Below are 12779 nucleotides of genomic sequence, written 5' to 3'. Positions count from 1 at the left end.
ATACGTTTCCGATTGCCCATTTCTATTTCTTTTCACTTTATCGTTGATTTATTGCCTTTGCCCAGCTTCAGCATGACAAAGGCTTCAGCTTTCAGCACAAAATGATATTCCAGACTCCACTAAATATATTTGTAAGACAAGGGCAGCCAACAAAATTAAACTGCCGGCACAAAGACCGGCTGTTATTTAAAGCCGGAGAGATTACAGGGGATTATTACTTTATCAAAAAATATTTCAACTACGAACCAGTGCTTATTTCTCTAGTACTTTTGGCTGTGTGCTAATTTATCTCCCACCTTGCATGGATTTAGTCTTTCATTGCCATTTTATTGAAAATCTTGACAAATGTCAGTGGCCTAAGTCATAGGACACCTAGGCTTACTCTGTTATTGCTACAGAGAGCTGGAAATCAGGACCTTCAAAGGGATTTATGTGTCCTGCTTCTTTGATTTTTATTGTTGTGCTTTCATTTGAAACTTCAGGCATTTTATCTTTTATCTCGTTTATCTTTTTGAAAGTCCCACCTAAGGATGGCAACACAAACAACTAAAATCCAACAGTATTACCATTATGAAGCTGATGATTTGGTCACATTTTTCCTTCTATCCTTTCTAAATGCAACATTTTATCTGTTTCAAATTGCCTCTTTTAAGATTTTTTTTTTCCTCAGAGACTTAACAGGCTTTGAGAGGAATTATAACTATCAAAATTAGAAATAAGAAGATAAGAATAATCCATTTTTAGTATCTGTTACTTCTTAAAGTTTTTCTCTCATTTTAGCCTCATGCTTTTAGGTAAAGTTGTTATCCAATTTAACTTATTCTCTTTGATTCTTAGCCGTGCCTTAGTGCACCATAAAGATACCACAGTTAACTCTTTTAAAGATGAACCATAAAAATATGCTTCTAAAAAGACTCTTTTGCTTGAAAATATTGTGTGCCCTATTGTCATTAAATGTTGTCTCTATAATGGCGGCATATTTATTGTGTGTAGATACTGGACCCGTGAATGGTGTTCAACCAGTGCTGATTCCTGGAATTAGTGTTACAGTGGTGGATCCAACAAGTTAACAGAGATTGTTAACAGAGATCACTTCTATAACAGCCTGTCTCAGAAGTCTTAAGAGGGCACTTAACACCATCTTTGGGAGGGAACCAGGAATGCTTCCCAGAAGTAACACTGAATTTAGAACTAAAGAAACGAGAGTTTTCCAGCAAAGAAGAAATGAAGGTGTGAAAGGAAAGAATGCTTCAAGCAAAGGTAACAAAATGTAGGCTTACCCAGAGGCAAAACAAAAGATGATGCAGTCAACGATCTGAACATAATTCAATATGGGAAGAGGGTACAGTGGCGTTTGAAAGTGATAAGAATTGAAATTTCATTGGAAAGTGAAAACCTAGGACTGAGGAGAGTTTGGAAATTAGCCAAAGGGCAATGGAGAGCTACTGGAAAATGAGTGACATGAATATATTTAAATTTTAAAAAGATCATCATCGTCAGAACAGAAAATTAAAAGGGCACAGTCCTAAAGATTGGGAGAAGCATTTGAACATCACTGCAATAATTTTACTCTGAGATTAAGGTGGCCAGAACAAAGATAGCCATAGTGGGATCATAAAGAAATTGGACAAATATAAAAGAAACAAAGGAAGCAAATGCAATGCAATGCAAGGAGACTGAATAAAACTTGGTAATCAATGGGCTCTGGAGGCGTGAGAAAGAGGAGGAGGTGGTGAAACACATTTCTGACTTGGGCATATGAGTGAATGTAGAGCATTTCTCTGAGAAAGGGAAAACTCAAGCAAGAAAAGATCTAGAAGTCTATGTGTGTGCATGTGTGGTAAATACATGTGAGCGTTTTGGGAAGTGGGGTTAAGCTTGAGGTCAATTTACAACATATGGAGTTTGAAGAGTTTATGGGACAGCTGAGTGAAGTTGCCTCTCAATTCTCTCAAAGACACAAAGGTCTACATATACACATTAAAATCACGGGGATAGATGACATATCTCAGTGACGGTGTATTCTTTCTTCAAAAAGAGCCAAAACTGCTATAGGATGAAATATCCATACATACAGGAGGTTGAGGAGCAGTAGTCACACTCAAACAAGCTCATGGAGGTTAAGGCCCGAAATACATCTGGTAATGAGGACACTTCTTAGTGGTCTTGGCATAGACTATTTGAATAGGAAGTGAAATCATTTGTTACATTGAATGTTTCTAATTAAGTTATTTTATTCATTTATCCTTCTGTTCATTCATGGAAGGATTCAATTCACTAATTGAAAACATGAAAATGAGGTATGTGTGCAACTGTGCAGATAATCGTCAAATGTGCCTTCAGCCAATGTCTTTTACATATTTATATGCACTCATTTGTAGGAAGAAGGACTTGTTTTCTATTAATAAAACTGTATACTTTCTTCTTGGTATTCAAATAATGAATTTATTTTATGCACTTAAATATAGTTTATAAAAATAGTACATTTTAAAAGCCAAATGGTATAGAAAGACAATTTGAGGAAGCAAGCCCAGCCCTACTCCTTCCTAAGCCCAGATCCTCCTCTTCACATTCAATTATTTTAGTTCTTTCAGTTTTTTTTTTTTTTTAGTCATTATTTTCCTTCAACTTTATTAAATATATTGCTATTTCTTGATTTATTAATTTTAAATATTGTATTTTTGCCTTCCCTTCCCATAATGATTAGATGAGAAATTACCTTGCTTGGGCCCAGTCACATATGGGCTCATCCTCCTCAGGCCTCCAATACAAATATGCCACAATTTTGCTTAAGTTGCTTTTCAAAGTCCATGTTGTCTTGTCTGACATCAATATCATCTTTTGCTGGTGTCTATGACTTACAAATTTTCTCTAAGAGCCTCCCTCCAAAAGCCCTCTATCATATGCCTCAATCTAGTTCAGGTTTTCTCAACATTATAGCTATTGACATTCTGGGCCAGATAATTCTTGTGTGTATGTGTGTTTGTGTGTGTGTGGGTATGAGTGTGTGTGTGTTATATGTGTGTGTGTGGTGATATACTGGGTCTTTAAGAAGTTTAGCAACCTCTCTAGCTTCTATTCACTTCTTTTCAGTACCACTTCTCATCTTGATAAGTAAAAATGTCCCCAGATTTTACTAGTGTCCCCTGGAAGACAAAACTATGCTCAATTGGTAACCATTAGCCTAGACTGGCTGCTCACAAGGATTACTGCAAGGCAGTTAATCATGAATCACCTGGCCTGTTTTGTGGTGGGTGACCTGTTTCCAAGAGCCCATATCTTTGTTTTTATATACTTCTTTCTTTTGGTGAATCATGTTGTGGCAAGCAGCCTCTAAGACGGCCCCCAATGATCCCATCATCCAAGTAGTCCTATCTTTGTGTAACTTCCCTCCACATCATATGTACTAGATGTCACTGCTGAGTTTAGGTTTTAAAAAAATTTAGGTTCTCTCTTGGGTACTCTCTCTCTGTCTCTCATCTCTCTCTCTCTTTCTCTCCCACCTTCACTCCCTCCTTCCCTTACTCCCTCGCCCCACCTTTTTCATTGCTTTCTCTGTAAGAGACCAACTGACATGTTGTCTGTTCAGCCCTATTGAAAAGTCAAACAACAAATAACTGAGAGCTCCTGTCAACCTTCACAGGCTTAAGCTTGGGAACAGATTGTCCGGTCCCTTCTGATTACTATAGCCTGGCCAAGAGTTTGATTCCAAAAGAGACCGTAAGCCAGAATCATCCTGCTAAACTAAAACTATAATTCTGAACCCTCACAAAAATGTATAAAGTGATAAGTATTTGCTGTTTTAAGGTGCTAAATTTTAGGGTAATTTTTTATACAGAATCAGATAACTAACATGCATATCAAGTAGTATCTCAGTAAAGGTATTTAGGAAGTCTTAGACAATGACACGAGATACCTTTGCCTTTTATGTATTAAATTATTCCTCCATCACACATGACTGATAATTTGACTAAGTTTAGAATTCTAGTTTGAAAACCACTTTCCTTAAGAATTGTGAAGATGGTCTTCCATTATCTTCAAATTGCTAGTGCTTCTGTGAAGACATTCCCTACTAATCTGAGTCTTCTTGGTCCTGCCTTTAGCAGAGTTAGTGTTTGCTTTAGAGTGTGTCTTTTACTGTTCACTGTGTTGGGTAAGGAAGCAAACTTTTACATCAGATTTATTTTATTCTATAAAGTATTTTCTATTACATCTTTGCTAATGTCCTCTCCCCATCTATTTTCTCTTTCTATAAATCCTATTAAATATTACACATCATGTTTTGATCCTCTGATATTCTATTTTGTTTTCATTGTCCATTTTTCTTTATGCATTTTTGTTCAACGTTCTGGAAGATTTCCCTGCACCTTCAAGGATTCTTTTTTTATTGTTTGCCAGTTTTATTTTAAAGTATCATGTTCTTGCTTCATAGATTTATATTTCTACTACTTCTATGAAGATATTATATCTTTTATGCTTTTTCTGTCTCCTGTATTATCTCTGTTTTATCCAATTATCTTTGTTTGTTCATTTGCTTGGTCTTTATCTTCCATCCTGGAGGTATTATTGAACTAGCTGATGGCCCTGGTTATCTGTACACAGTGTGATGGAGTCACTGCATTTTGTATTGAAGATTCCATGTGCAGTGGCTGAGTTTGTCAACAAGTAGGATTCACTGTCAGCTGATGATATGGAAAAACTATTCTTTTCAATGGGACATTTCTAAAACTCTAATTATCCCACATATATTTTCATGGGGCTATTCAGTTCTTCTATGGAAAAACCATCTCATCTCCTAATGATGAAAGAAAAGCCAAACTATAAGAATTCTTGGAAGAAAGTAAAAAATAAGGCCAAGGGACCTACAGCCCTGTGTACAGAAGTCATTTCATTTCTGTTTTTGGACAAAGGCAAACAATAAGGCCAAAGGTCCCACAGCCCAGTGTACAAATGCCACTCTATGCTTGTCTTAAACTCTGTCTCTCAGCCATGCCCTCATCTTTGAAAACTCTGGTTCAGTTGTTATGTGCTACAGAATATGTATCTGGACTGCTGGAATGGAGGTGGAAAGGAACTTGCTTATCTGCCTGGATAGGAAAAAATGGGTCTAGAGTTAGAAGCTACTTGTAAAAATTTTACCCCATTTCCCTTGACATCATGGCTTGTTCCAGACACCATAGAGTATGGAACACCCAGGGCTGAGACTCTCCCAAGCTGTCTCTCCATTTTCATGCTTACACAGAGACTATAACTAAGTCAGCCTTCTTCCTTCATCTGTTGTCTGATTTCTAAAATGTGTTAATATTTCTTACACCTCCTAAGTTCCGCTTTTTTTTTTTTTACTTTCTACCTTTATAAATATATTTTAATTTCTCTATGTCATTATGGAGGAATTTAAGAAGAGAAGGATAATAAGTTTATGCATTCATCTCTTGTGTTTAAATAAGAACATGCATGTATTACATATGATTTTTCTGAACCAAAAATATTCTGCCTAGCGTTATTAATAATATTAAAACCATTTGTTCCAAGAAAGTAGCACTCCCTCATGTGCTATTTCACTTAAAAATGTTAATTGACAGTGACTGTCAAATTTAGCTTGCTAGTTTCAGAGCTAGGGGCAGTAGCTGTACCCTGCAACTTGCATCACAGAAATTGGCATCTATAAGAGTGTAATTTTTTTTCACTTGATAGTCCTGTGTGCTCCAGTGTACACCAAAGTACAATTTACCAAATATAAGGAGATGTCCTGCACCCTTTTTTATTGGCAATATATTTTTAAGTATCCTTATATATTATCCCATCATTTCTGCCTGACTCATCTTTTAAACAGAGTTCTGTAAACAAGGCAGTGTGGAGGACTGCAGGAAGTGAATATGACATTTCTGACAGAGCACACAACCTACATGAAAGCTATCACTAAGAGAAAATGATCGCTTCTGTGAGAGTAGTACACAGTGCAATGAGAGGTCAAAGAACAGAGCAGAATAATTATAAGTTAAAAAGTGAGACTGGTGGGGTTTGATTTTTAATCCCACTGGTTTCTTGCTATGTCTTCCTGGATGAGACATTTAACCTTTCTGTGCCTAAGGTTTCTCACCTGTAAAATGGGGAAATGTTAGAGGTAACTCCATAAGCATGTTTGAGAATGAAATGAATCAACATATACAAAGTACTGAAACTGCATCTTGGCACACATTAAGCGCTTGATAAGCATTAGCTATTTTCTGTTTTCTAGCTGGGAGACCAAGGGAGGTCTCCTGTGGGTGGTGCTGGGAATCTGAACTGGACTCGCAAGCTTGAAAACGTATTCACCACCTCTCCACTGAAGCTTTAGGTTAGGGGATTCCATTTCCAGAGTCCTTATTTCTAAACACCAAAAGGTCAAGCTACTTATAAAAGTGGAAAAAATCTATTACTTTGAATTAAGAGAAATAATGAAAATTCAAGACTTACTTGCTAAATAAAAGGTAATTAACTGCACAGAGAAACTGAATAAGCCCCAAACTTGGACTCCTGCTTAATTGTTTTCACATCTTAAGATGTCAGTGTTACAGGTCAAGTGGTCTAAAAAGAATAAAAATATGTCTTTTCTCTGAGAAAAGCTTTCTTCACACAGACTTTAACTACTTTCTTAATCCTTAAGCTTCTAATTAGAGTTCTAGACCAAAAGCTAAACATTCAGTCCTCCATTCACTCCGCCCCCGGCTTAAACATTAAAAAAAAAAAAAGAAATTTAGAAAGTAAATGAAGGTGGCTCAGTAACTAGCAAGATCTTTGTTCTGTTTTGTAATAACCATTCTTTGTGTTTTTCCCACATCTTTTATCTGAGTTTTTTCAAATCCTTTACAAACAGAATATCATTAATCCCCAATGACACAGCTACGAGACCCTTGACAATTGCAATTATCTCAAGTTTACAGATGAAGAAACCAAGGCACCTAGTTCATGTCTCTTCTCTTTTCATAATGAAGCCTACAAGTAAATAACAATTTTCTTGATTCTCACAGTACAGTTGTAAGTAACTAGCCTCATCAAAAAAACAAACAGTTGCTCAATTTTTGAAAAATTTCTGGGTTATTTAAGCTGGGAAAGCACAAAGTAAGAAGATCCTAAAGGCCCTCAGAAAATATAATAAAAAATATTGCAGGCTCCACAGACCTTAGCTGTCTAAACCACCCTGCCTCCCACATGTATATTACAGATGACGAAATGGAATCTCAGGAAGAACAGTATTATGAACATTAATACTCAGATAATATAATTTATTTTCATGCCCATCTGCACTAAGAAGTCTTTGGTGATGCACTGAGAGGAGCTGTCTTCTCTTCTCAACATGGCCCCACTGTAACCACATGACATCTCCTCCTGACTCTGTGGGGGTGTTCCTACACTTTCTAGGTATGTACTTTCTTCTCCTACTAGATTTAAAGTACATAAGTGCATCCAAGAATACTGAGACCAACTATGAGCTGGGTACTGACATTATGAAGGGGAATTGTGCATTGGAACCCAAGTTCAAGAATTTCCTTGAAGCCAAATATACCACATTCATTTTTTTTTTATGAGCCCATAGGACATGTATGTGCTCATAAAAAAATCATATAGCACATGGTGTGTATTATGAACTGAATGTTTGTGTCCCCCTTAAATTCATAGGTTGAAGCCGGACCCCCAGTTATAGTTGTATTTAGTGATATGGCCTCGGAAGAAATAATTATGGTTAAACGAGGTTATAAGGGTAGAGCTCTGATACAATACAATGAATGTTTTTTTCAGAAGACACCAGAAAGCATATTTGGATTCTCTTCTCTTCTCTCCTCTCCTCTCTTCTCTATCTACACACATAATGAGGAAAGGCTATGTGCTCACACAGAGAGAAAGTAAGCATTTGCAACCCAAGGGGATAGCTCTCACCAGACACTAACCTTGTAGGCACATTGATCTCAGATTTCCAGTCTCCAAAACTGTGAGAAAATAAATTCTGTAGATTAATACTGTGGTATTTTGATATGACAGTTCTAGCGCATGCATATAGTAGGCATTAAATGGATGTTTGTAGAGTTAAATGTATTGTGTTGTATTTCTTAGCCTCATTTCCATACTCATCTTTGATTACAGCTTATCACTCAGGGCCTTAGAGCACTGGCTCAGCCACTGTTGCTGCCTCTAGTTTGGTTTCCTTGATGCCGCACAGCTAGAGTGCTTGGGGTTGACGTGGGAATTTTCCATGTGTTTAGCCATGTCTCCCAGCTGTACATCATCGAGCCTAGCCTTGTAGTTAGCAGAGTTCTTCATTAGTTCTTTGCATATACCTTGCTCTTCAGCCATTTAAATATATATTTTTTTCTCTTTCTATCTGTCTTTCTTTTAGACACATCATACAAGTTCTCCAAAGATCTGGTTCAGAGAGTATTTGGGAAAGCTGTGACTAGAGTTTTCCATTTTCATGCTTTTGTATATCAAACACTGCTGCCTGTGAGTAATGACAGCAGCTACTGCACTGGGTGGGAACCCTGCGTCTCATTTTTCTCCTTCCTCAGGGCAATATCCCCCCATTAGGTGCTCTGCCTCTAGACAATGGAGGATTTCCATGTCCTCTTTGTATTAAAATTGAATCCCAATTATCCTGAATGTTGACATTCATATTATGCTCATATAACCCAAGCTTGCATTTTTTCTTTTCACAATGATGGTCCGTCTGAGGATAGGACTGCCAGCATGACCTAGTAGCTTCCATATTATTGTTTATTATTATTATTGTTATTATTATTAAACATCAATAAAATGCAGTGTTTTATTCTTTATATCTGTCAAGCACATCTACTTACATTGTCTCATTTGATCTTCTTAGATGGATTGAACTACTATAACAAAATAGTATAGACTGGTGACTCAAACATCAGTGAGAAGTTTATTCTCTCACAGTTCTGGAGGCCAGTAAGTTCAAGGCAGCAGCCAATCGAGTGTCCAGTAAGAACTCTCCTCTTGGCTTGCAGCCACCTTCTCACCATGTCCTCATGTGGCAGAGCAGGAGCAGGACCAGGAGCGGAAGCGGGAGTGGAGCTCTGGTGTCTCTTCTTATAAAAACACTGACCCTATCAGATCAGGGTTCTTCTCTTATGATCTCATTTAATCTTAATTACCTTCTTACTCTAAACACAGCTACAGGAAGATTCAGGGCTTCAACATATTAATTTTAGGGAGGGAGAGACCATTCTGTCCATAACAATCTTCAAGGACTATTTGAACACACCACAACATAAAAAAATCCTCATCATGCCTTCATTTCTTCACTCGGGCCCACCCCCTGGCTCAGTGGATTAACGATATGATACTGGAGATGCGATTTGTTCTCTCCCATATCACTGTCCTTCTTCTAGGAGGGAGAAGTGAGGAGGAAGGACTCTTGATTGCCCTCTCAGGGTCACGGTGTTTCACAACTACGTTAATTTGAAATGGAAAATGGACCTGCCAGCAGGACCTGGTGTCACCTAGCAAGAGATTATCGGAAAGCCCAGAAATACAGGAAATAAACCAACCTAAACAGAGTCTGGGAGATATCAGAAGCCTTGAGAATTTTAAGTTCAAAAGTAGCAAAGTGTTGCTTGACACAAGCCCAAAGACTGGAGTGGTCAGGGAGTAGTAAGACCAAGGAAAAAGACCTCCGAGGCATGCTTTTCTCAGGCTGTTTTTCAGGATTCTTGCTGCTCTGAGGAAGTCAAGCATATGCCATATGCTCCTATCAGAAAATGTGTGGCAGGCGGCAGCATCGGGGATTGTCCTAGGGTTGGCCTATTGAGATTTGTTGAAGATGCTTCTTCTCTGGATGCCTCCTTTTCCCTGTCTCCCTGGAGTCAGTCTGTTGGAAATGTAAAGTGTCTAGGTTCATCATTATTCCCTCCAAGGTTTGTGCAATCCAAATGCAGACGGTGTATCTTATGAATGTATATGTTTTAAAAAGATAAATAAAAAGGAGATGTTGAAGCAAAGTCAGAGGAACCATTCAGTATTGGAAGGCAGCTGGGCAGCTACCATGGGAAGGTGAATGGAAGCCTTATTTCGATTTTGTACCCAAGTGATCTCACCACATATTGATGGCCTTAAAGTTAGCATGTATTCTATATTTGATTTTTTTTTCTACCATCAAGGAGCCAAGAAGGACTTATGATGAAAGAGAAGAAAGGAGAATAAATTGGGGAAAGAAAATCTATCTATCTATTATCTATCTATCTATCTATCTATCTATCTATCTATCTATCTATCTGCAATGAGAATAAATGGATTTAGAAAATAATGTCTGCCTGGAGAACACTTACTCATCTTTCATGGCCCAACACAAGGGTCACTATCTCGACAAAGCCTTTTCTGACTCCCTCGCAGAAAGAATTGGTTACTCTTCCGTCTTTGCCTTACTCTACCTCTAACAGAATCTATTCTAGCATCTAATTTATATTGGCATCCTTAGTATTTGTTATGTCTTCATTCCCAGAATAGATCCTTAAAGGCAGAGCGGGTTCCTGTCTATCTCAGTCTCTCCAGTACATAAAATAGTGTCGGCCACATATTAGACACTCTGTGAATAGTAAAGTGTAAAGCTCAAAGGATATTTCCATAGCGCCATGGTGAAGGCAGAGCATAAAGTGCTGTGAAAGTTAAGAAGTGTATCTTTAGAACACTCTTATCTTTGCCTCTTTCAAATGCTCCTTCTCCTCCAATTGCCACATCTCTGAGAAGTTGCCTGTGGGCCAAAGCCCCAGATTATGGAATTATAACTTCTCCTTCCTAAGGACCCTGTGACCCAGAAATGTCTCCTCTTCTGCCTCTATTCTTTCTTACCAAGAATTAAAATCTTTTTCTTCCTTTGAGTTCTTCTTGTTTTCATTTGAAATGATAGTAGCAGCTTAACCCAGATAAGTCTCTATTTGGAGAAATTTCAAGAAAAATGATAAAGGGCAAAGAACCTGCCAAATCCAATCCCTTCCAGGGAGAGACTTGCAAACATGACTTTGAGTCACATTGGTCTTCTTTCCTCTGGCCTGGACACCCTTATTAAATAAATTTGCAAGATAAAATTTTTGTTCAGTGTTTACACAGTTCATCTACCTGTCTTCCCCACCCCTGACTTCTTAACCCAGAGTGCTGCAATTCTAGCCATTTTGTATGACATGGCTGTGGGCATTTTCTTCCTCCTGGGGAGAACAAAAAGAACTCCTTTTAAGAGTGATCCTCTCATCATAATTCCCACATGATTCTCAAAGGTGTCTTAAATCAAAGTAAGGTTAAGAAAGCTGTACCAACAAAAGACTCTTAACGCCATCTCAGAGAGGTGTGAATCAATCTTACAAGCTTTCCAGAGAAAAGCTTTTTTCAGTTAACCCTTTACCATCTTTGCTGCCCTAATCTCTCTCTCTTTTTTCAATCTGTAAATATTCTTAACTTCCATTAGTATTTTCAGAGGTGTATTTTCCACCAAAGTGTATCCAAGTCACAGTAAGAATATTCCTACCTCTTTATAATACAGTGTCACCAATATTATTCACTGGCAATTATGTCAGTGGCTGAATACTATTAACATACTGGGAACAAGCTGTAAAGGTCCCGATTCTTAATTCCCCATAAAAAGTATTTCACAGTCTGCAACTGAAACCCTAGCAGAAAGAAATATAAATGTAAGACTATACAAGAAAGGATTAAGAAATCACAAAATCTAATACCTGAAAAGACACTCAGAAGTTTTTTCTCTGTCATCCACTGTTGGAATTCTTATTAAGGTTTCCACATTTAATAAACTTTCATTTAATTATTATTTGATGACCTCCAATGTCAAGGAATTCATTATCTCTCAAGGTATTTTACTCTCTTGTTATAATCCCCCAATTCCTAGGAGATTCATTCTCAAAGTTAGGTAAAATTTAACTTCTATTTAGATGGCTTGAGAAATCTGGGCAACCTCACTTCCTCATATATCTAGACTGACTTCCAGAAAGTTTAAGGCAGTTTTTGAGTCCTTTTTTTTTTTTTTTTAATCATGTTTAAACAAAATCCTATCCTGCTTATCTTTGTTGGTTTCCATAGTCCTTGATACTATGTAATGAGACTAATAAATGAAGAAGCACGTATCTTAGTTGCACCACTGTAGTAAAGAGAGATGACAGGAAATGTCCAGGAACCTGAATCATTGAGTCAGCCACCACTGACTACTGTAATAAGAGTTCCCTAGAGCAATGGTGAGGGAATGGGTCAAGGTGAGGGCATGTGCAGGGGTGACTTTCTGACGTTGGCTGAGGGGAGGGGGCATTCCATCACTAACCACGGCTTGGACACCCATTTCCCATTAGACTGAGGTGCAAGCCTTTGCTTTTACACTTACCCTGAGATCTAAGCTTAAAACAAACAAACCGATAAGTAAGACACAAGTATTTCCTTGTTTCTTTCATTTAGCCAGGGTTAAAAATATGTAAATATCTATGGGATCAAGTTTAGCTTTAGAGTATAAGAAAATAGGGGATAAAGCAGAATTCAAGAATGCTTTTCAATTAAATAAATTCGAGTTATTTAAAACATGTTGTGTTTCAAAAATAAATAACACAGTTTAGCTCTTGTGGTGAAGAATACAGAATATGCTATCAAACTTAAGAGAGAGAATTAAACTAAGCTCTACTCCTTACTTGCTGTGGGATTTTAATCAAGATATTTAACATCTATCTGTCTTAGTTTCTACAACTGTAAGGTATTGGGTTTGTTAATACCACCAATCGAGGATTAAGTGCTGTGTG

At 37.5% G+C, this 12779-nt stretch overlaps 1 protein-coding gene across 1 annotated transcript in view; it reads right to left on the bottom strand.

The window, feature by feature from the left end:
• The window catches only part of CNTNAP5 (contactin associated protein like 5), a 716034-nt gene that overhangs the window by 79718 nt on the left and 623537 nt on the right, over nt 1-12779 (bottom strand). The window lies entirely within an intron of this gene.

Source organism: Pteropus alecto, unplaced genomic scaffold, assembly GCF_000325575.1.
Source record: "Pteropus alecto unplaced genomic scaffold, ASM32557v1 scaffold3, whole genome shotgun sequence".
Classification (NCBI taxonomy): domain Eukaryota; kingdom Metazoa; phylum Chordata; class Mammalia; order Chiroptera; family Pteropodidae; genus Pteropus; species Pteropus alecto.
The sequence above is the reverse complement of the archived record's forward strand: the minus strand, read 5'-3'. Positions and strand labels throughout refer to the sequence as shown.